Below are 25,915 nucleotides of genomic sequence, written 5' to 3' on the forward strand. Positions count from 1 at the left end.
GGGCTGAAAGGGTGGAAGAAGCCCGCAATAAACCACATCCACCGCAGAGAGTAGTAGAGGGTAAAAGAGCTTGTTGTAATGCCGAAAGAAACGTAGACTATGAGATTGGACACCAGAGAGATGTATTATCTGTACCACGTGTACTTTCAAGGAGTTAGGTTGCCATCGCTAGTCATTAGGGAACTGCAAGTCAAAACCACAGTGAGATACCACTTCACACCCACTGGGGAGGCCATAATTTTAAAAGTGGCCAGTAAGTTGTTGGCAAAGGTATGGAGAAATTGGAGCCTCATGCCTTGCTGGTGGGATTGTAAAATGATATTGTCACCTTGGAAAATAGCTTTTCAGTTTCTCAGTAGGTTAACATATGTGAAGTTATCACGTGACCCCTCAATTCTAGTCTTAGGTATATACTCAAGAAAATTGAAAAGACGTCCACACAAAAACTTGTACATGAATGTTCAGAGCAGCATTACTTATAATAGCTAAAAAGTGGAAACAACCCAAATGTCCATCAACTGATGAATGGGTAACAAAATGTGGTATGTAGTAGAATTTTACTTGGCCATAAGAAAAAAAATGAATGAAGTACTGATACATGCTAAAACACAGATGAACCTTGAAAACATCAAAAGTGAAAGAAACCTGACACAAAAAGCCACATATTGTATGACTCCATTCTCTGAAATGTTCAGAATAGGCCAGTCCATTGTGACAAAGGTTGGATAGCTGTCACCAGGGGCTGTGGGGAAGCGGGAAGTGGGAGTAACTACTAATGGTCATGGGTTTCTTTTTAGGCGAAGATACTCTGGAATTAGGTAGCGGTAACGGTTATACAACCTTGTGAATATACTCAGAACCACTGAGTTGTACACTTTAAAAGGGTGAATCTTATGGTATGTGAATTATATCTCGTCGTTATCTTTTTAAAAGGGATTGTCACACTGTTCAGTTACTCAGGCTCAGAGCAAGAGCATTCCTGAGTATAGGACCTGTAAGACAAGATGTCTGTGTGAATTCCTCTGCCTGCTTTAACCTTATCTTAAGCAATAATATATGACTTCACAGATTTGATGCACTACTACTGTGTTATTTCTAGGGACCATTAACATAAATATATTGACTACTTAAAGTCATCTCCTGTGCCACACTTTGGAAAAATCTAGATTATTGTATCTAATTACTAAGCCAACCTGCTTTATTTTATTGTAATTCACTCATTTATCTTAGCTTTCCTTTCAGGGTTACATACAGTATTTTCTTTAAAATTTGCTGATAAAAAAAGCAGAGACAGGATGGTAACAAGAGGAATATGTGGGTTTTTTTGTTTTGGTCATTAATATGAATTTTTTCTCTAAAGAATTTGAATATTGACAACTTTAAACCTCTTTTCTAGAATTTCATTAGCTTTCTTCAGATCCTCTCAGAATGGCACTGAGGTTTTCTCAGGAGGAAGAGCATCATAATATTCGTTTCATTAAACTCTATGTGGTTCCTGCTGAGAAATAAATTGAGACCTGAAAATGTTTGTCATCGTAAAAAACAACAGAAAAAAATATTTCAAAAACACAGTAACTTCTCTTGGAACTCAGTGTAGGATACTATTGTTATGTTTCATAATTCTTATTCTTATAGAATAGGTTGGCATAGTGTTTCTTCTTTTTAATTACTGAATTAATTTTATAGGCCCTTATCTTTGCATTTAGTAAAGCAGCAGGTAGTTCTCAATCTTTCCAATCAGGGACTTCCCTGGTGGCGTGGTGGTTAAGAATCCGCCTGCCAATGCAGGGGACACGGGTTCGAGCCCTGGTCCAGGAAGATCCCACATGCCGCGGAGCAGCTAAGCCCGTGTGCCACAACTACTGAACCTGTGCTCTAGAGCCCGTGAGCCACAACTACTGAGCCCGCGTGCCTAGAGGCCGTGCTCCACAACAAGAGAAGCCACCGCAATGAGAAGCCCGCGCATCACAACGCAGAGTGGCCCCCGCTCACCGCAACTAGAGAAAGCCCGTGCGCAGCGATGAAGACCCAACGCAGCCAAAACTAAATAAATAAATATTTTAAAAATTAAAAAAAAAAATCTTTCCAATCAGTCACTCCCCTTGGTGGGTGTGTGGATAGCCATCTGAAAGGGGAAGGGAATGAGTGTGTAGTTTTTTAAAAGGGCACTTGCTGATTCTTATACTGTGTCCTACCCCTACATCAGGTTGAGAATGACCACCGTAGTGATCAAAAGTTATTAATGGGAGTGTAACAGCCCTCTGGTTGTTGGGTAGAAAATAGTTCAGCACAGCGAGCTGTAGCAAAGGCTAGAGAAATTTGGGTGGTGTGTTTTTAGAAGTGCCCGCTCTGCTGGGAAGATAGACGCTCAGAATGGAACGGTGGACCTGGAGTCAGAGGCTCCTGCATTACATCCCAGCCCAGGCCAGAGATCGCCAGTGGGGCGGGGAGCATGTGAGTAATCTCAGTTAGGGGTGCCATACAAGTCCCTGTAACTCGTCAGATGTGAGCCCTGCTTCAAGCTAGAATAAAATTTGTAGAGGTCCATAACCTCCTTGACAGACTGAACAACTCGGAGAGGGTATCTCTCCTCCCACCTTGAATCAACCACCAGATTCTCTTGCTATGTATGACCTCCTAAATAGCTCTTCAGTCAGGTCTCATCCCTCCCCATCAAGATTTGTGTAGGAACCTCAGGCTGTTTCCTGAGTTATTTTGATGCATTTTGACTGTTCTTTAGTCTCCTCCCATTGCATATATCCTCCACAAGGCAACCAGAATTTCAGTTTCTCAAATGCAAGTCAGATCAAGTTATTTCTCTGCTTAAAATCCTTCACTGGTTCTCCATTACGTACAAAGAAAGGCATGTTTATTGAATTCTGTAAAGTGTTGGTACCTTGACTTTTGATTGATTCATTATATTGGGGTACTGCCTTTAAGAAAACTCAGTATATAGAAATTCAGATGCCCCATGAGTTTTACACAAAACCTCTCTCAACACAGCTGCACGGTTGGTCTCTCTCAGCTACTGCTGCTTCCTGACCTGTCTCTGGTGGTATGTTTGTTGATTCCTTTGGTGAAAGTGGCTTTAGGCTTAGGTCAGGAGTGGGGACCAGATCAAGTACAGCTTTGAAGGCCACAGAAAAGGATTTTGGCTTTTTTTCCCCTGTATGTGTGTGATGGAAAACTATTAGAGGGTTGAAAGCGAGGGTTAGTTATGATTTATATTTTGAGAGGACCACTTTGGCTGTTGAGTGAGGAATGCATTGTAGCACAGCGTAAATGGGAGCCGGGAGGTCACTGAAGAGAGCACTGCAGTGGTCCTTGCTCTGGAGCCAGAGGTGATGGTGGCTTGCACTAGGGTGGTTGCAGTGGAGATGGAGAACGCTGCAGAGATTCATGATATGTTTTGGAAGTATAACTGATAGGACTTAACAACGGCTTCATGTGGGAGGTGAGGAAAAGAGAAGGAAGAACTCTTAGGTGACACATTTGTATATTTTCATTCTAAATAGCATATTTAGGTGAAAAACGAGGAAATGAGAAAAATATAATATAGTTGTCTACATCCAAAACAGATAATGAATATTATTTTAAGTCCTTGAACTGTGCTTGAGCAAGGGAATACGTGACTTAGAGGACATAAGGGCTAGTCAAGGGCTGACATAGTGGAGGGCCCAGTCTGAGAGACTGATTGTACCTCAGGAGCTATTCAGGAATCCACACCCCAGCTCAGGACCTGAGTCTTCAACACTGGTGTCTGGGGACCTGGGCCTCTGTATAGGGCCACTGGCTCTGAAGGCTCTGACTTTTCAAGGAGGGTATCTCCCCAAATTCAACCAGGTTCTAAAGAGCTTAGTGTATGTTGTATGAAATAATATTATTCCAATCTTACATGACTCACCTAATTGAGTTTTGCTGACATCCAAGCCCTTATTCAAAAGCCTATTTATTTGAGTCCTGTGACTAGACAAGATAACACACTATAGCCCTCCCATTCTAACTCCACCTCTCCATCCAGTGGCAGAATGTTCTTACCAATAAAGATTCTACAGTCTTGTGGATCCTGTGATGTACCAGGTAATTGTTGTAGTGACATTTGCTCTTCTTAGTATCTTAATGTCTTTTCTGCATTCCTGGCCATTCAGAGGCACATTATTGGAGTATGTAAGAGTAGGGCTGGGGCAAAAAAAAAAGTAGGGTTGGGGTCTGACGTGGCTTCTCCCAAATACTGGAGACATGCCAGTCATAATGACTTCACTCTCTTGATATGTGGCACAGGGAATTCATGCTTTTGATGTACTGCTTCTTGAAGTAAGAAGCAGTAGAATTGTAGAAGAATCAGCTTCCTGCCTGGGCCTCCTGAAAAGAAGGTACTTGTCAGCTGCTGGAATGTTACATTGGCTTCATCTTCCTTCCTCCTGGCTGATGACACTTTACTCTTCATCCTGTTTCCACAGCACAGGATCTTTGGAATACTATTATTATCCTGTTTTGTATATCTGATACAGAACCTTCTAGAACATGAGTTAAAATGTTGCTTAACAATTCACTAATACTGCCCAATACACATTTACATATGATACCTTATATATCCAATTATTGCAAAGACTCTAAATATAGGATAAAAAATAGATTTTTATGGGGATGGGATATATTATATCACGTTAAATAAGTACCATGGTAGAGATATGTTCAAAATATTATAGGAACCTACATATTGTAGGTCTCCCTAGGATTCATATGCTGGTTGGAATAGAGGTGATATTATGGTAGATTTAAAAATACTTTTACATAGCCTTACCAATTCAGTTTTGACAATATTGATTAGTGTATTATATATTATGCATGTCTCTGACTGAAATTCCTTTGAGAAGAAAAGTAGAAATGGAGAAGAACAATAATACAGGAAATTGGATGGGTATCAAAAACTATGGTGCATAGTTATGGTGTATTTTGGTAATTTTTTATTTGGTGGGCATAACAATTACTACAAAATTGTCTGTTTATCTGAGGATCAACTTGGTACAATTAACTTTACAAAGTATACCTTTTCCATCATAGACACAACTCTTTTTCTGACTTCTCAGGTTACAAATATTAGTGTGATTTTTATTCTTCTTTGTACTTTGTTCCCTATATCCAATCTCCTATAAAATTCTGTTATAAGGATAGAGGTGCAAAAAAAAAAAAAAGGTTACAATTGTAATAGGATAAAGGGTGACAAATATTTTTTCCTTTTTTTTTTTTTTTTTTGGTTGTTGTTTTTATCTATTCTATTGGGTTGGCCTAAATGTTCGTTTGGGTTCAGTCAGGTTTTTCCATGACATCTTATGGAAAAACCCGAACAAACTTTTTGGCCAGCCCAATATTTTTCAAGTTTTCTACATGGCACAAAGATTACTTTAGTATTCAGAAAATATATAGAACATACAACTTTTTAAAAAGATAGTTTTTGATAATTGGGCATAACAAGAGGAAGACATTCCAGGCGGAACACGAGTATTGGCAAAGGTGCAGAGCAAAACATAATTAGTTACGAAATACTCATCTACTTCCCTAATCCAGATTTTTGCAGTATAAATGTTTTTTAAAAAAACAATTGCTCTTCATTGTATTTGAGAAGATAGTTTGAGTTGAACTTGAAAATACAGGAATTCTTTGTTGTTGCAGCTTTGTTATTTGCCATTCTCATTACTAAATTCATCGTGGTGCCTTATGCATCGCCTGTCTGTGAATAAGGATGGCAGGCACTCTGGTCTCCTTTGCCATTTTTGTAGCCTATTCTACATTCCCTCTCCACTACTATTCTGACTCCTCCAAGTCCAAGCTGCAGAAGTGTCCTGTTTTGTTAAGTCATTGCTCCACTGTTGCTTTGTGAGTGATCTTTCTTTCTCTCTCTTTCTTTCTTTTTTCTTCCTGCCTGCCTGCACTGGGTCTTCATTGCAGCGCGTGGGCTTCTCATTGGGATGGCTTCTCTTCTTGCGGAGCTTCTCTAGGTGCATGGGCTTCAGCAGTTGTGGCACCAGGGCTCAGTAGTTGTGGCTCACGGGCTTAGTTGCTCCACGGCATGTGAGATCTTCCCGGACCAGGGCTCAAACCTGTGTCCCCTGCATTGGCAGGTGGATTCTTAACCACTGCGCCACCAAGGAAGTCCCTGTGGGTGATTTTTCTACTGGAGAAATAGGATTTGGTGGGGAAGGGAGTAATGCCAGAGTGCCTTTTTGAGGAGACCTGAGCAAGAGCCAGCCCTATGAGATGATCATGTAAGCTGCTCAGCAGCTAGGAGGAGGAGAAACAACTAGAAACCAGTAAGTGGTTAAAAAAAAAAGGCTAGTTTCTATTAGGGTCTCTTTCCTTGATCTAATTAGAAGAATAAAACAAAAAAAGCAGAGGTTTTGAGAGACTCATGGACAGTAATAGCATTTTGTGTTGGTGAGTGGAAGAGAGGAGCAAGCCTTCCTTTACTCTTGATTTATTTTTATCAATATAGCAAGGGTTTCCTAACTTCTTTGTAATTAGGAGCTAATTTTCTTTTCCATGGGTCTTTGAGATGGTTCTTTGACCACAGAACCATGGAAGATGAGTAGATGAAGGAAGGAATGTCACTTATGGTTTCACTTCCCTTATGCCTGAGAATGTCTGCAATTCTTGCAATGGATGTAGGGGCAGGAATTGGAGAACCCATATGACTTTGAGAGCAAGGAGATGTCGTTACAATATTTCAGTTTAGAAGAGGTTGCTAGAATTGTGGTCCTTGTCAACCCCTTTTTCTATCTCAATATGTGTGATAGATGATGTTTACCTATGTAATATATCTCAATGTACAGAGCTAGGTTCAGATCAATCCCATACAATTTTGAGAAAAAATAAAACGCTATAATTCCAAATTACCACACACATTAAAGATATCAGTAAGTGTCAGTCTCTAGAAATGGCAATATAGATTAGATAAACTAAAAATTATATGCAATTCCCAGAGTATGGACCACAAGGCTTTTTTTCTTTACATTTGCAATCTTCAGACTCTTACCTGTTAATATTAAATTATTTGGGGCATGCAAGTCACATCTCTGGAACCTATGTCATTTCCTTGTAAATTTCCTTTTCAGATTATTGCTCATTCACTACTGATTTTGTGTATTAATCTTGTATTATGCAAATTTGCTGAATTGATTAGCTCTAATAGTTTTTTGTGGATTATTTGGAATTTTCTACAATTCAAACCATGCCATCTGTGAATAATGATGGTTTTACTTCTTCCTTTCAAGTTTAGATCCCTTGTATTTCTTTTTTTTTTAAACTTTTGGGTTTATTTAATTAATTAATTTATTTATTTATGGCTGTGTTGGATCTTCGTTTCTGTGCGAGGGCTTTCTCTAGTTGTGGCAAGTGGGGGCCACTCTTCATCGCGGTGCGTGGGCCTCTCACTGTCGCTGGCCTCTCTTGTTGCGGAGCACAGGCTCCAGACGCGCAGGCTCAGTAACTGTGGCTCACGGGCCCAGTTGCTCCGTGGCATGTGGGATCTTCCCAGACCAGGGCTCAAACCCGTGTCAGATTCTCAACCACTGCGCCACCAGGGAAGCCAACCCTTGTATTTCTTTTTCTTGTTTAATTGCTCTGGTTAGGACTTCTAGTACAATGTCAAATAGCATGGTGAAAGTGGGTGGATTTCCCTAAGGCTTGTCAATTTTGTAGATCATTTCAAAGAACCAACTTTTGGTTTCATTAATTTTTCTCTATTGTTTTGTATTCTCTATTTCATTTATCTCCACTCTAATTACTATTTCTTTCCTTTTGCTAGCTTTGGGTTTAGTCTGTGCTTCTTCTGCTTCTTCAAGATGAGAATTTAGATTATTGATTTGAAGTCTTTCTTCTCTTTCAATGTAGTTTATGGCAACTACTCATCTCTACCATTATAGTGGGAAAGCAGTTATAGACAATACGTTAATGAACGAGCATGGCTGTGCTCCTTTATCTATAAAACAAGATGCAGGGCTTCCCTGGTGGCACAGTGGTTAAGAATCCGCCTAGCGATGCAGGGGACATGGGTTCGAGCCCTGGTCCAGGAAGATCCCACATGCCACGGAACAACTAAGCTCATGCGCCACAACTACTGAGCCTGCGTGCCACAACTACTGAAGCCCGCGCGCCTGGAGCTCACGCTCCGCAACAAGAGAAGCCACCGCAACGAGAAGCCTGCGCACCACATCGAAGAGTAGCCCCCACTCTCTGCAACTAGAGAAAGCCCGCGCGCAGCAATGGAAGACCCAACGCAGCCAAAAATAAATAAATAAATTTATGAAAAACAAGCTGCAGTTTCCCAATCCATTTCAGCTGCATCTAAGAAGTTTTGATATGTTTTGTTTTCCTTTTCACCCTTGCCCAAAAGGTTTTACTCTTTTTCTCTTTCCCCAGACTCAGTTGGTTATCACCTGTGCCCTGAGGGGGAGGGGGGAGGTAGGGCCAATGGCGAAACAAGGTTTGTTGCTCTTAGCCGGGTAGCTTATGGCTCTTGTTCCTTAGATGATAAGGATCTGGGTGGGGTTTTGTGCTTTTTCAGCTGAGGCTGGCTGGCCTGTTGCATGGAGAGAGGCTTTCTCTTGTCTTCTGCCCTGTCTCCAGTCTTTGGTGTGGTCACCCACTGAGGTCATGGCTAAGAGGTTGTGAGTGTGTGCCTGTGGCATTCGTGGGTTCTATGTTCTCACACTTGCCCATTGTTGTAACTTTGTTAAATTAACATTTGTTAAGTAGAGCCCTGGGGTGATGGATGGTTCAATAAAAGACCACAAGAGTATTGAAATCGAGTTGATTACTTTACAGGTCCTGGAGGAGGTACACGGCACACCTTAAGGGGCCATGAGGGAGGTTAAGGCAGGGTGTAGGCAGCGATCGGGGTGGATCCTGGGGGAGTACTTTGGGGGGGTCTCAGGCTAAGGCCAGATTGGTCAATTCAGACCAAAAAGGAGGGGAAGGTGGTTGGTAAGCTTCTCAGGGGCCTGTTTTTATCTAAGGGGCACAAGAGGAAGACCCTGGGAGGTGGGGGAGACTGATGCTCACCAGGGCAGCTGGGGGAGTCACATCAGGAACTTGCATTTACGTATGAGCCTGTGGGCTGCTTTCTAGGGCATGCATGCTAGATGCAGAGGGTAGTATCAGTTCAAGGCCCTGCAGGCCGATTGGCCACACAGAATGGATGCTGAGGCAGCAGTGTTGTGGAGTAGTTTAGCTAAACCCATGCTCCGCCTTTAACAGCTTGTTATAAATTTTAGCTGAATTCTCCTTACTCACTTGTATGAGATCCTCATCTTACGTCTGTGCTCTGCCGTAAGTTTGTGTCCTGTGTGCCCTGGGAGACTTGTCTTAGATTTAAAGCCAGGAGGTTGTGTTGTGATTTCAGCTGTTTGGTAGGTTCAAGAAAACTTATGATTTTGTAGGTTGTTTGGTATTTTTAGTTGTTTCTGGGGAACATTGCTCTTTCCATCTTTCTACATCCTGCATAGAAACTGGAAGCCCCTCAGATGATTTTTTTAATTGAGCACACACACCCAAATGTCATTACGATTAGGTTTTTTTCTTTGAGTGGTTCACTGCCTCCAGAGGGTTCTTTAGTCTGCTGCCAGGGACCTGTTATAAGCCTAACTCCTGGCATTTGGAATCTAGGGAGGGGAGGGGAATGGGGACTTACTGTTCAGGATGCAGTTTTTATTAATAGACTTTATATTTTAGAGCCATTTTAGAGTCACAGAAAAACTGAGCAGAAAGTACAGAATTCCCACATACCCTTCTCCCCTAACGGACACAGCCTTCCCCACTATCAACATCCTGCGCTAGATGGATACATTTGTTAACTGATGAACCTACATTGACACATAATCACCCCAAATACATAGTTTACATTAAGGTTCACTCTTAGTGCTGTATATTCTATAGATTTTGACAACTGTGTAGTGACATGTATCTACTATTATAGTATCATACAGAACACTTTCACCGACTTAAAGATCCTCTGTGCCCTGCCTTTTCATCCCTCCCTCCTCTTTGGCAACCACTGATCTTTTTACTGTCTCCATAGCTTTGTCTTTTCCAGAATGTCATATACATACAGTATGTATCCTTTTCAATTGGCTTCTTTTACTTAATAATATGCATTTAAATTTCTTCCATGTCTTTTCATCGTTTGATAGCTCATTTCCTTTTAGTGCTGAATAATATCCCATTGTCTGGAGATACCACAGTTTATTTATCCATTCATCTACTGAAGGATAACTTGGTTGCTTCCAAGTTTTGGCAATTACGAATAAAGCTCCTATAAAACATACATGTGCTAGTTTTTATGTGGACATAAGTTTTCAACTTATTTGGGTAAATACCAAATAGGAAGGTTGCTAGATCATATGGTAAGAGAGCATTTAGTTTTGTCAGAAACTGCTAAACTGCAAAATGGTGCAGCCACTTCCTACCAGCAATGAATGAGCATTCCTGTTGCTCCACTTCCTCACCAGCATTTGATGTTGCCAGTGTTCTGGATTGTGGCCATTCTAACAGGTGTATAGTGGTCACTCATTGTTTAATTTCCAATTCCCTCATGACATGTGATGTTGAGCATCTTTTCATATGCTTATTTACTACTGCATATCTTCTTTGGTGAGGTGTCTGTTCAGATCTTTTGGCCATTTTTTAATCAGGTTATTCATTTTCTTATTGTTGAGTTTTAAGAGTTCTTTGTATATTTTGGATAGCAATTCTTTATCAGATGTCTTTTGCAAATATCGTCTCGCAGTCCGTGGCTCATTAGATTTTCACTGAATTCTCTGCTCTTAGTTTCATTCCTTATCACCTGCCCTCCTCTGGTTCCCCAGGCTGGAACTGCTCCAGCTCATTTTCCCAGTTCACTTCTCTTCTGTTTTTTTACCAGCATAGAGGAGGGTTAACTGTCTGCTTGGTACAAGTGATGACCTGAGGGCTTAACTGCTCTTGACAAACTTGGAAACAACCTCTTTATCATCAGCCCCTGGTCTTACCCCGTGTTTTCTAGCACTCTGCTAGACAATTCAGCTTGCTTTTCAATGGCATTTCTCTCTCCCAGGTCTTAGGTTTTTACAGCTTGTACTCTGACGAATAATTTACTATTTCTGCATTTGCTTTATATCCTCTGGTCTTTCTGGCTTGGACTCAATCTTCACTTTCTGTGAGGACTCAATTTAGACTTGTTCCTGCGCCTTCCTACTGTAGACCCTCAGGTTTCTTCTGTTCCTTGTGAGCAAGAGGTTCAGACAATTTTTTGTAGAATTGAGAATTGATTATGTTCTACTTTAAACATAAAAGACTTTACTCATTCGTTTTTCCTAATGGCTTCATAGCACTCTTGATTCGTGGTGGTGGTTGATTTTTAAGATGCATCATTATTTTATGTACCACTTAGAGGGAAAAAATGCTGTCCATCTGTGATACACAATTGATTATAAGATTCTTCTCAACTTATGAGATGTTTAAATGTGGGGGAAAAGAAATGTATGTCTTAGAATCATTGTCCAGCACCACTGTGAGCAAACAGACAGAAAAATATGTATAGATTCTAAATCTCCTAAAATTCTTAGAGAGACTCATTTCCCAGTTAAATTGCAGGGACAAAACTCATCACCAGGAACTCTTTGACTCTATCTGGCTTTCCCTGGCACTCACGCGTCTCTCTGTTCAGGATTATCTGACCACACCAGCCACCCACCAAAACCATTCCTGTCTTGTGCCTTAACTCAGGTTGCTTTCTTCACAGTTCTCTCCACCGGCCTTTGTCCTTTCAAGCCTTTCTGTTTACTGCAGTCTTCATCCAGTTCCTCTACTGAAAACCTCTCATGCTATGTATACAGTATTCTGTACTCAACAGCTTGGCACTTTACGTGTATTATCTAAAATTGTCTGCCGTTATTTTGTGTGTGTGTTAAGCAGTTCTATTTAAGTAAGATTAAGTACGAACATTTATACTTTTCTTTATCATAATGCATATATAAAAGTGCTGAGAACATAGTAAGGCATTCACTCAAAATTTGTTGATTGATTTTTGTTGTTGTTGTTGTTGTTTTTTTTGGTTAAGATTTGGTAGCACAGATCCCATTGCATGGACCTTAAATAATAAGCCTTATAATAAGACTTCTGTTTGCTATTTCAAAAGTCAAGTTAAATTTTTCTTGGAGAAACAGATGTATTCTCTATTACCATCAAGGAAAATACCTCCAATGTTATTAGACTTTATATTTTTAAAAAGACTTTTCTAACAATCATTATAGAAATGCATAGAGCAAACATATCTTTAAAGGTGATTCTTTCCCAAAGCAATTGGATTTCAAAGGTCTTTTTATTTTATTTTTTAAATTTTTATTTATTTATTTTTGCACATAAAGGGTTTGTTTTAAATGTTTTAAGGATAGGATAGAGTTACATCATAATTATAAAAATTACAGAATTAACAGATTTATATTGTTTATACTTCTAAATGCAGAGAACAGGGAACTGTCTACGCATTGTATAAAATAAAATTAAAATTAAAAATGAATTCAAGCTTGAAAGATGAGGTCATTTACCTAATTTTAAAATGCGAACACGAAGACCTCTGAACTATACACATTCGTTAAAACTGCACTAATGATGGAAAATACAAAAAGCGCAGCATTTCCAAGGAACCACAGACATTTCGACCATAATTATTTTGTTACAATAATTTCTGTTGTGTGCCGCAGACCGGCTGCAGAAAGCTAGAAGTTCCTGGCGGTGAGGGGTAAGGAACTGAAAAGCACCAGTATGGGGTCAGAAGGGCCAAGACAACTGATGGTTGCAAGGCAAGTTTATTCAAAGAGCATGAATGTATATATAGGTTCAGCACGGAACGAACACTAGGCAACAAATCAGTAAACCTTGTAGCCACTATCTATGCGCCATTATCTATGCGCCACTATCTATGCACCACTATCTATGCACCACTATCTATGCACCACTATCTATGCATCACTATCTATGCATCACTATCTATGCGTCAGCATGCCTTATGGGCCATTCTTTGGAGATACAGACTTCCCCCTCAGGGCAGCACGTCCTTCTTCTGGGGAACAACCAGGGGCTCTTAGATCCAGAGCAGGCACCTGGAACGAAACTGGCCGCAAGCCATTTTCCTTTTTTACGCTCAATACCGCAGCGTCAGGAGTGCATACCAAGAAAGAGACAAGCAGTTCTCCGGAAAGCAGAAAGCTGAATAAGCTTACAGCTTGGGGGCCACCACATTTCCCCCTTTTTTATTATTTTTTAAAGCTTGATAATGTAGTTTTAAGCCATGAACATCCTGACGCAAGACAGTGAAGCGCCCCATTATAAATCTAACAATACAAGGTAATAAACCGATCACCAATAAAAGTAGTACACAAATTGATATCAGGCCTGAGAGCCCTCCATGAATCCATTGTATCGGATTTAGCCCTTGTAGTTGATCTAATAATCCTTGAATCAAATTCTGGGGTCCATCTTCGTCCAGGTGGGCCTCTTGAATAGCTTGTATTTCGGCATTTAACTTCTGAATATCAAGGCTAATGTGTCCATCAGTCCATACACTTAATATATGCATTTTTACTTTTTCCCAATCCCATTGTGAATCATTATATAAATGTTGAGTTACACAAATCCAGGTATATTTGGCATGACAAATCAAATGCATTTTTAATTTTAAAGCCATAACTTGATCCCCTATTCCTATTAGAACATTTTTTAATTCGTCTACTTCCGTTTTTAGTTGGGTATCAATATGACTTTGTAGGGCTAATGCTACACTAGTATTTTTAGATAACTGATTAACATAATGAGCCTGGTGAATAGTTTGTGAAAGAGCAATCCCAGCAGTGGCCGCAGTAGCAGTTAAAGCTGCTAAGGCTAGGATTGCACATATTAGAACACCAATAAATCTCTTTGGTCGTTTTAATGCTTCAGTCAATTCCAGCCAGGCTTGCATGCCAGTGTTATGATACCATGGTTCAGACAAATTAACAGGTAACATTACATAAGAAGGTTGCTTCATAATCATAACAGATGTAGATCCTTTAACGGGCAAAACACAACTACTAAAGATACAATTAACACAAGTAATATTATAACCTATAGGATTCATAGTGTTTTCTACAATTAAATCTCCAATCAATAAAGCATAAGGAGGAGCGACGCAAGTAATCACCGGTCTATAAGAAAAGGATAAGGCAAGTTTCCAGAATTCCCATTGCTTGTAAAAAACAAGGCTGTTATTATTAACGGGGACAGAAGAAACTAGTATGGTGCCATTATCATAATCTAAAGTACACCAGACAGAGGCTTTAGTCCATGTATCATTACAAACAGGAAAATCAAACTGCGGGAATTCAGAAGCCATAAAAGCAGGAAATTGTAGTCCTGTGACAGTCTTTACGACCGTAATTTGATGTCCAGCTAATAACGTCCCTTGATTACCTATGGTAGTTTCAATACACAAATAATGTCCAGTATCTTCAATTCTCAAGCGATATATGCATAGAGAATGATCCAACGAAGTATTAGAAGCAAGCTTAGTTACTCTAGCATTCATGTGAATGGGAACGTTATCCTTATACCAAAATACAAAGGTGGATAAATCTTCTCGTCTAGGAACAGTCTGTTTGCAAGGAAGACAAATATTAGATCCCACAGCTTTATAATTTTTACGTAAATGAGTAAAAAATTGAGAATTTACAGTGGTTTGGTAAGAAATAGCATGTTCTAAAGCAACAGCCTTAACACAACCAGAATTGGTACTCATAGGACTTAAACAAACAGGGGGAGTATTAAACCAAATAGAGTAATTAACAGAAGTATTAGTAATAGGCAAATTTCCTAGCACTCTTCCAAAAGTAGAATCATTATAGAAAATTGGAAGGTCAGCTTCAGACCATGTAACAGGTTGTAATAAAGGAGGATCGGGTACATAAGCCCAATAAGATTTAGCCTCTATAGGTGGGGCTGCCAATACAGCTATCATGGCTAAAAAAAAGGTAAGAGGAGAGCGAGGATGAGCACTCTCCTCCATAATCCTACGTGCTTGAAATACTAAATATTGCAATTGATACCAAGTAATTTGATTTCGATCTCCCCTCGCCTCCCTGACAAGTTGTCTCCTACTCCGTCGCCGCATTCTTCTCGTCCGCCGGGGGAACCGGTTGGGGTGTGCTGTGGTCGATTGCGAGAGCCTCAGGCGACGCATTCTTCGAGTCAGGGTGTTTATTGGTGATGGCATGATAATGTCGAACCAAGCGCTCCGGGAGCCACCGCAGAGAGTCTGCCTCCCTAGGGAAAACACAAACATGGCCTCGGCCCCATACTAAAACAGGGTCTGGTCCATGCCAAAGGTTAGTCATGGGATCTTTCCATTTAACAAGCGCTTTTTCAGGAGGGGTTCCAGAAAGACCTGTAAACAGTCATTCATAAGGCGTGTGACTAAATGCATCTAAAGTTAAAAAATTTAAAATAAATAAAGCATGATTAAGCATAATCTGAGGAGATCTATCATATTCCCCCTTTTTTATTTTTTGTAATGTAATTTTTAATTGTTGGTTGGCACGTTCTACAATACCTTGACCCTGAGGATTGTAGGGAATGCCTGTTTTATGTGAAATATGGAAAGTTGCACAAAAATTGGCAAAAGCTTTACTCGTATATCCTGGAGCATTATCTGTTTTTAAAGCTTTAGGAATTCCCATAGATGCAAAACAATGAAATAAATGAGTAATTACATATTTAGTAGATTCCCCAGCCAAAGGCGTAGCACATATAAAATTAGAGTAAGTATCAACAGTTACATGAACAAATTGTAATTTACCAAAAGAGGGAATATGAGTAACATCCATTTGCCAAAGATGATGAGGGAGTAAACCCCGAGGATTGACTCCAAATTGTGGAACAGGAAGGTGGGGTAAACATTTAGAGCAGGACTTAACAATGTATCGGGCTGTTTCTCTAGAAATAGAGAATTGTTTTTGAAGCATAGCAGCAGATTGATGATGTAAATTATGTGATTGAGTAGCAAGATCCTGAGGTTGAGATAAACTTAAGCCTATAATCTTTGTATTTTCGTCAGCCAATTGATTTCCCAAAGACAATGGGCCAGGGAGACCTGAATGGGCTCGAATATGTAATATGGCTACAGGAAACTCATGCTGACGAATAATCTTTTGTAGTTGAAAGAAAGTCTGAAACAATTGAGAATCAACAGTATTGCCAATTATAGCGGTTTCTATGTTACGCAAAATAGTAACCAAATAATGGCTATCTGTATAGAGATTAAAAGAACAATGTGAAAAGATTTGAAAAGCCAAGGAAATCGCATGTAATTCGACTCGTTGGGCAGAGGTATGATCTGTTTGTTCTTTATGAAGTAAGTCATCAGAAATAACCACAGCGATGCCATTGGCAGAACCATCAGTAAAAACATTTGGGGCATTGAGAATAGGAGTTGAACAGATAGTTTTAGGAAAAATAAATAGATGTTGAGTAGCAAAACGAAGGAGCTTATTAGAAGGATAATGATTATCAATAATTCCTGAATATCCAGCAAAAGCAAGAGCCCAAAAATCAGAGACAAATAATAGCCAAGAATATTGATAAGTAGTATAAGGTATAATAATAGAATTTGGTTCATATCCTACCAACTGAATATTTCTTCTACGACCCAATTGAACAAGGGTTGCTATTAACTCATAATAAGGTGTAATGACTTTATTAGGTGTATTTTTCATATGAATCCATTCAAGAATTCCTGTTTCTTGCCATAATAAGGCGGTAGGGGTATGTGACGTAGCACAGATTATTAATAGTATAGGTAAAGAAGGCTCAATTCTAGTTAGCTGAGCAGATTGTATTGCTTTGTTTACAAGCTTGAGTGCTTGTTGAGCTTCAGAAGTTAAAATACGAGGGGAAGAAGGATCAGGACTTCCCTTTAGGATATTAAAAAGAGGCTGTAACTGACCCGTAGTTAATTTTAAAGAAGGTCGCAGCCAATTAATATCTCCTAATAACTTTTGAAAATCATTTAAAGTTTTAAGAACGTCAGTCCGTATCTCTATCTTCTGAGGTGTAATATTATAATTTGTGATATACTTACCAAGATATGAGAAAGGTGGGTTCATCTGTACTTTGTCAGCAGCAATGACTAGTCCTGATCGTGACAAATGACTTTGAAGGGAATTATAAGCCTTAAGTAAAATATGTTTATCAGAATAAGCAAGTAATAAGTCATCCATATAATGAATAAAATATATCTGAGGAAACTGTTTACGAACAGGGGCAATAACTTGAGCTACAAACTGTTGACATAAAGTAGGACTATTAGCCATACCCTGAGGCAGCATTTTCCATTGATAACGTTGCATAGGTTCTGTAAAATTTAAAGAGGGTAAGCTAAAAGCAAATCGCAACTTATCAGCCGGAAATAGAGGAATAGTAAAAAAGCAATCCTTAAGATCAATAATAATAATCATATAATTTTTTGGTATGGCTGCAGGAGAAGGCAAACCTGGTTGCAGAGCTCCCATAATTACCATAGTTTGATTAACAGCACGTAAATCTTGCAATAAACGATATTTTCCCGATTTTTTCTTTATAACAAATATAGGAGTATTCCAAGGGCTATTAGACTTTTCTAGTCTGCCCAAAGCAAGCTGTTCATTAATTATATTATGAGCCGCCATTAATTTCTCCTTAGAAAGGGGCCATTGGTCCACCCAGACAGGATTATCAGAAATCCAAGTTATAGGGTCAGCATGTGGTGGAGGAGAATCCAAGGCCCCTAGAAAAAACCCAAGCCTGTTTTATCCCGTTTATTATCAGTCTGTAAGGGTAATTTATTTTCCTGTTGATTTTTTCCCAAACCATTCCTAGGATCATAACCTTGATTTAACAATATATTAGTTACAGTAGGGTTGGGACTAAGCAATAGGATTCCCATTTGTTGTAATATATCTCTTCCCCAAAGGTTAACTGGCAATCCAGGCAATACGTAGGGTTTGAATATTCCTTGATTACCTTCAGCATCCTGCCAATGTAGGTATTGCGAACTTTGTTGTGGAGAATTAGATTGGCCAATACCTTGCAACTGTGTAATGGTTTGGTGCACGGGCCAATTTTTTGGCCAATGTATAAACGAAATAACAGAAACATCAGCACCAGTATCTAATAACCCAGAAAAAGGCCTTCCATTTATTTTTAATACCAATTGTGGTCTTTCCCTACCAATTTGTTGAATCCAGTAAACTGCATCAGAGGAACCGAAAGCCCCAGTTCCTCTTTTGTTATGTTGTAAAATTTTTCCTTCTGGTATGAATGGAATTAATAGAAGCTGAGCTATTCGCATACCGGGTGTGATAAGAAAAGATCCTTTTGATGTTTGAACCATAACCTTTAATTCCCCTTCATAATCAGCATCAATCACCCCAGGAATAATAGTTAAGCCTTTCATAGACATACTACTTCTTCCAAGGATTATACCAACCGTTCCCTGGGGTAAAGGCCCAAAAGTTCCCGTAGGAAGGGCTTGGGGTCCCATATCCGAGGTTAATAAGAACTGGGTGGAGGCACAGAGGTCCAGTCCTGCACTATTTGGCGTGGCCCTTTGAAGGGAGGAGATTCCATTCCCTGAGGAACAAAGGTCTGAGCTGGAGGCGGTGGAGCAGGTTGTGAGGGGATTATTGACATTGCTCCAATTGTTTGATGGGGCCGGAGCAGGCCCCTCCGGAAGTTTCCCGACAAGGGAGTTCCATCTTTATGAATCACTGATCGACATTCTTTAGCCCAATGCCGTCCTCTTTGGCATCGGGGACAAATTGTGGGAGGAGGAGATTTACCTTGAGGCACAGAACTTACGATAGGCATATTAGGAGTATCAACAGTACAATTTTTTGCAAAATGACCTGGCTTCCCACATTTAAAACAGTTTTTACTTTTAGCATTTGGCCCAAATCCTGCCTTAGTTAGGGCTGCAGCTATAGCTGCTCCCTGTAAGTAAGATGATCCAATATCAGAACAAACTCGAATATAATCCTCTAAATTTCCTTTCCTTTTCCATGGACGTATAGCTGCTTGACAAATATTATTAGCATTTTCGAAAGCCAATTGTTTGACGATAATTGCTCCAGAAGGACCATCAGAAATAATTCTATTAACAGCCTGTAATAATCTAGCCACAAAATCAGCATAAGGTTCATCTGCCCCTTGCCTTATTTTAGCGAGGTCTTCAGTCCTAGTGGAGGCAGGTAAATGTTTCCATGCATGTAGAGCTATATGATTGATCTGAGCATAAGCCACAAAAGGGAAAGCTAATTGATCCTGTAATAACTGATGTTGTCCTTCCCCAATCAACATCTCATAATTTACTAGCACATTATGTGCAGTATTTCTTTCAGCTTGTTCAGCAGCCTTTTCATAATATTCTGATTTCCAAAGTAAATAGTCGCCACCAGTGAGACAAGCACGAGCAATAGATTTCCAGTCTGCTGGAGGCAATGCTTCTGTTGCAATAGTATCCAACATAGTAATAGTGAAAGGGGCTGTAGGCCCATATTGTGCACAGGCTGCTTTTAAATCTTTCAAAACCTTAAAGGAGAGAGGCTGATATTCCCGATTATTTTGTTGTGGATTTTGAGGATTGGGTCGTTCCACCACCGGGCAGCAGAATAAAGGATCCTCCCCTCTATTAAGAGCTCCCCGTACTGCTTGTTGTAAAGGACTAAGCTTAGGAGGGATAGGGACAGAGACATGTAATTGCTGTAACCGCGGAAGAATATTTTCATCAGGATATTTTTCAGCCTCATATTTGGCTTCTTCACCCGCTAAATCAAAAGAAAAGTCATCATCATCAAGTGAATTAACACTTTTTATCCTCGGTGGCAACGGAGGAGCAGTAGCTACTGCAGCAACATGTTCTACAGATTTAGCTGTTAATTTTGGAACTGAATCATAAATTGGATTAAAACAATCTCTTATTAAATTCCACAAGCTAAAAATGGAAACTGAAACAGAAGATGGTCCATGAGCTTCATGATATTTAGATAATTCATCTCCTACACGAGTCCAAATTGCTAAGTCCACTGATCCTCCTTCAGGGAACCAAGGACAAGCATCATATACTAATTGCAAAAATTCCAGAAGTTGTGAGGTAGTTACCTTAGTTCCACGGGCTTTTAACATTGAAAGCAAAACCTGAGCAAATAAATCACGCTCCTTAGAGCCCTTTTGTCCCATATTATTTTACTTCTGACTCTTTCTCGAGTTACCGTCCTAAAAACGAAATTATTTCTTGTGGCCACACTATCTCACTCGAGAGTTCTACTTACCTGAAATCTTCTGAAATGCCTCACGCACTCAGGTCCCTGTTCGGGCGCCACTTGCCGCAGACCGGCTGCAGAAAGCTAGAAGTTCCTGGCGGTGAGGGGTAAGGAACTGAAAAGCACCAGTATGGGGTCAGAAGGGCCAAGACAACTGATGGTTGCAAGGCAAGTTTATTCAAAGAGCATGAATGTATATATAGGTTCAGCACGGAACGAACACTAGGCAACAAATCAGTAAACCTTGTAGCCACTATCTATGCGCCATTATCTATGCGCCACTATCTATGCACCACTATCTATGCACCACTATCTATGCACCACTATCTATGCATCACTATCTATGCGTCAGCATGCCTTATGGGCCATTCTTTGGAGATACAGACTTCCCCCTCAGGGCAGCACGTCCTTCTTCTGGGGAACAACCAGGGGCTCTTAGATCCAGAGCAGGCACCTGGAACGAAACTGGCCGCAAGCCATTTTCCTTTTTTACGCTCAATACCGCAGCGTCAGGAGTGCATACCAAGAAAGAGACAAGCAGTTCTCCGGAAAGCAGAAAGCTGAATAAGCTTACAGCTTGGGGGCCACCACAGTTGTGTCTTTGGAGAACTTTCTTTTTTTTTTTTTTTTAAGACAATCAGCTTCAAGAATGTTTTCAGGCACTGCAATTTGTGACAATCAAAACAGTCTTCTAATGGGTCCACAGCATTCAGAGATTCAAGACCAATGCATTTCGGGGTTTGGCACGTAAAACAATAATAGAAAGGAAATCTGGTTTAGAAACAACTGTGATTGTTTTAAGAATGCACAGTTCCTTCAAATGCTGCATGACATACACAACTGGAAAATCACCTTCTGTTGGCACTGCATTTGCTTCACCAGTGCATCTTTATCCCACAGCCAGTAAAACAGCAGAATTAAGCAAATATACAGAAACTGAAAACAAATTAAAACAGATAGAAAAGAAAAAAACCGAAATATATTTAACATGCAATTTTAGTTAGTTACATTGAACATTCTACTTAGAATAGAGCATGCAAAAAAAGGATGGTCTGCTTTTAAGGTTTTCCTTTGAAGCTTTACATGGCATCCAGACATCACGCACGCACACACACACGACACAATGATACTGTAGCAGGTCAGTGAGAAAGGCCAATACATTTTATACAGAGTTTCATGTCTTGTGTTGTCACAAGTCCCATTATAATTTTAGAAGTTAGTGTTGTATTCCTAGAACAAGGAACCAACATTCCGATACCAGGAAAATGCAAGCGGTGCATGCAGATCTGAAACATGAGCCTAGACGAAGGCTGAAATACTCAGCTGGGGAGCAGAGTTAGTCACGGCGTCAGGAAGTGTGATTTAAGCCACCAAAAGAAAAAAGGATGGGAAAAAAAAAGGAAAAACAACAACAAAAAAACCCTTCCCCTTCCTTCAACCCTAAAGGCGATAAATGGAACAATGATTAAAATAATGATGATAATAAATCACACGTCACATTCATCTAGAGAGATCACATGGTATTAAAAGTTGCTAAAGGTACTTGCAGAAAAACCACAATGCAAGTCATTAAGTAATGCCAGAAATGTTTCAACTGACCCAACCCTCAGGATACCTCCAAAGGACTTTGTTTTTCAGTCTGAAGTCACTGTGTCCTGTTCATGCAGTGCACGCTGGACAATTCCCTCTCTGGGCCACACGTGTCCACTTGGGCACGGGGAGCTCGGCTCAGCCTTGAGATTCACATGCAGGAACTCTTACAAGAGCCACCGGGAGAACAGATGACAGATCTGTAGCATGACACTTGTTTCAAGCACAAGAGGAACATCTAAGACCTGGGTACCCACTGCATGGAGAAGCTCACCCCTGGCTGCCCTCGGTGAGGCACTGGGCACGCTGGAGAGAACTGGGGTGCTGTATTTACATGGTGCACGAGGTTACCACCCACCAGCACAACAAGGCACAGCCTTCCTGAAGGCGAAAATGGGCATCACACAAACCTCGCATAGCGCGGCCTTGAAACTACAGGATCTCTTAACATCAAGAACAGCCATGACAGACATCACACAGACCTGGTGTTTGGCTGAGATTCATATGCATTTAAGCTTTCTGCCCAAATCTTAGGTAAGGTTTTCAATCTCCACAAGACTGGTTTCACAAACCATCTTTCTCCTAGCTTTCAAACTGCCAGGGATCATCCAAAACAAAGTGATAAACTGACGTTTTGCTTCTAAACAAACCACTTTTGCAGTTCTATTTTAGTTAAGAACAACTTGCAGGAAAGGATTCAATGGCTAAGGGCTGCTATCAGTCACACCCACAAGCCAGTGCAGGTGACTGACCCTGATGTGGTAGGATCCACCAAATGGAATGAATCCACATCAACAGCACACCATGAGCAAGAACATACAGCACCACAAAACATGTCAGGAGTTTAAGCTGTTATTTGTCTAGGCATTCTTTGAGGGGAAAAGCCAAGGGGGAAAAGCCTTCTGACCATAATCATATATCAGTAATAATAGTAATAAAAATAAAGGTATCCCAGAGAACTTGTTAAAAGGCAACACCGCCATTCTTAAACTTACATTTCTAATATAAAAGCACTGTGTTCTTCCAGGAACTTACCAAATACACAGAAACCACTGATATACTGTTGCCTTTTAAATCCATGTACTAAAATCCAGATTACTAATTTGTGCAAATAATGGACCAAATGTGCCATCCAAAATACACCTGCATTACATTATGTGGACCAAGTACCTGGGCTTTGCTTAAAAAGCAGTATTTATGATAAAAAATGTAAACAAATAATGTGCAAAGCTTAGAATTAAAGGCAGCCTTTTACCCAGATTTCTGTTTTGTAAAATTCTAATGTGTGTCATTAAATGTTCACAGGTGATTCATATTTGAATTTACAGTTTAAAGCCTCCAGACTGAAATGGTGCTCTGAACTTGACTTTCAAAACAAGCTGAATGTCCCGATGAGCTTCCTGTGCCCGAATTTAATTTTGAATAAACAGCAGTAATACACTAAATACACTGAATACAAATGGCTTGGGTCAGCACTCCTGTTAAACTGGAGAAAATTATGTAAGCCCCACTCCAACCCACAAAGAAAGGACTGCCCATGAAGTGTGTGTGTGTGTATATACAGATCTGTGTGTATGTATATATACATTATGTATGTATACACACAGATATAGATAGGTAGGTAGATATAGATACATATATATTTCAAAAAAAGGAATAACAAAAATATCAAACTATGCTTGCACTGTGGCAGCAGAATAAGAGTGTTAAGAATGAAGGGGAAAGTGGATAAGATCTACTGCAGTTTTAAATGACTGTGATACTAGCTTAACTTTTACCAGACTTGCCTGTAACTCCCTTCCAAACAGACTTGTTTTAAGAGGAAGGAGTTCCTTACGCAAAATGCTTTGTGTTCACATAAATCTGTACTATTCAGAACAAAAACAGTTCTGCTGGCAGAGATTGTGGGTTCACGGGGACATTTAAGCTTTCATTAAACTGGAAAGCAATCAAGTCTTTATGTCTACAAATTATACATTTAATAGTTCCACAAATTTGGCAAAGTTCGTGATGACATCTAGGATGTTTTCACCAAATTGTAGACATAAATATGGAAATCATCATCAAACTTGATGAAATAGATGGTTTGGCTTCTACTTGATGAATGACCATGCCAGTCCTTTTAGCGTCATCTTCTTTGGCATATTCCACTTGTTTGCCTACCGGGCTGTCCACAACTTCTCCCGGTTCCCTTTCTGCTGGAGGTGAATCATTAGAATCGGGCATAGTGCGAAGGTCACCTTCTTTATAATCATCTAAGAGCTGGTACATGTACAAGACAGGATCTTTTTCATAGGTGATGTAAAACCATGTGTTCATTATAGGGGCGCGTGCTAAGACCATTCCCCTCCACTCGTCTTTAGAGCCATCCTCCATCTCAAACATGTGCTCCACTGCTTTGCCAATCATCGTGTCGGCTAGGTGTGCGTCACTGATTTGAGATGTTGCAACTCTATTAGGGAGGACTTCAAGCGCAGAAACTCTTTCACCTTTATTAAGTTCTAGTCTATAAATACAGTCAAATCCATCGTATTTTATAAGATACAAAGGATTTACAGGCATCTGGTCCAGAACGCTTCCTTTCCACTGGGTGATGGGGCCATTCCCCTCTTTCCACTGAATCCTGCAGCCTACGATGTTCCTCCGGGGCTGGGAAACAGGTTTGCTCGGCCACACACTGGTCCGGTGTTTTTTGTGGGATGTTCGTTTCTTCATCATGCTTGCAGATACACCAGCATGGCCTGCATCAGCTCTGGACCGCTGGCCACGTGTCTTCCCGAATGGGGTCTTCATTCATCTATATTTAAGTGAGCAGCAGAGCTGCTGGACTAGGATGAAAATTCAGTGTGCTCCAATTTGAAACTTTTCACAGGATTTCAGTGTTCTTGTTAATCCATCATCCGAACGCCCTTTTTTTTTTTTTTTAATAAGTTCAGCAAAAATATGTGAAATCCTAAGTACTCTGCCGGCCACCTAGGCCACCGTCGGCAGCCCACTGGCCCTGCGGTCCCGCGCCAAGCTCCCGCCCGCCCCTGCCGGACGGGCCGTACTACCCAAAGGTCTTTTTAATCTAGGGTTTTATAGTGCCTTTGGCTTAAATAAATCCAGATGAGCTTTTTATTTTGTTAACTGCTTCGTAAATGTTTTATTTGGACATAAGTCTGTTGTTGGGATTAATTTGATTACATAATGAATGAAGAACAGCCTTTGTTTTTAAATTTTTTTTTTCTGACTTATAACAAAAGAAACTGGACCAAGAAAATAAAAACGTGGAAGTAATTCATTGCCAGGAGTAAACTACTGTATATGGGTAGCAACTGTTCCCCTTCCACTCACCTTGAACTACAGATACTCTGTGAATCTTCCTGGTAGATCCAGTTCCATACTTATTAATGGCAAATGAATATGTGGCTTAATATTTTGTGAGAATATGGGTTAAAAGGACTGTTAAAATTCTCTCTAAATACCTAGTCTGCCAGTTGCCTTGTTTCTTCACCGTTCTCTCAGCCTCTTTAAAAAATCCCCTCAAAGTTATGAGCAATTCAAGCTTGGCCTTTGGACAGGTAGCCCACAGGGGGAGCTCTTACTCTTCAGGCAGCCCCTTTGGAGGGCTTGTCACGTATAGGTAGGATGGGTTTTCATAGGGACTAAACCTTTTTAAACAAAATTAAATTCGTTTTGTCATTTTTTTCTCGTTTCTTTAAACTGAGTAGGACATCATGAAAAAGGAACAGTGGGTTGGAAGAAGGTTGGGGAAGAGTAATATTTGAAAAGAAGACTGATAAATGTGCCCTCATAATGTGGTATTAAGTACTCTAATCACCAATAGGATGGATTGAGAAAGCACAACATAAAATTTCCACAAAGAGGAACCTGACATAATTCTATGAGTCTGTATCATATGTATTCTACAAGACAGCCAGCCCGGTCTCTTAAAAAATGTCAGTGTTCAGATTAAAGGAGAC

At 40.1% G+C, this 25,915-nt stretch overlaps 1 protein-coding gene and 1 pseudogene across 6 annotated transcripts in view; one reads left to right on the top strand and one right to left on the bottom strand.

Annotated features, from left to right (window-relative positions):
* FAM184A (family with sequence similarity 184 member A) overlaps nt 1-25,915 on the top strand; it is a 131,174-nt gene that overhangs the window by 31,314 nt on the left and 73,945 nt on the right. The window lies entirely within an intron of this gene.
* Nucleotides 23,807-24,780, bottom strand: LOC132376300 (spindlin-1-like; annotated as a pseudogene).

This window comes from Balaenoptera ricei, chromosome 12 (genome assembly GCF_028023285.1).
Source record: "Balaenoptera ricei isolate mBalRic1 chromosome 12, mBalRic1.hap2, whole genome shotgun sequence".
NCBI lineage: Eukaryota > Metazoa > Chordata > Mammalia > Artiodactyla > Balaenopteridae > Balaenoptera > Balaenoptera ricei.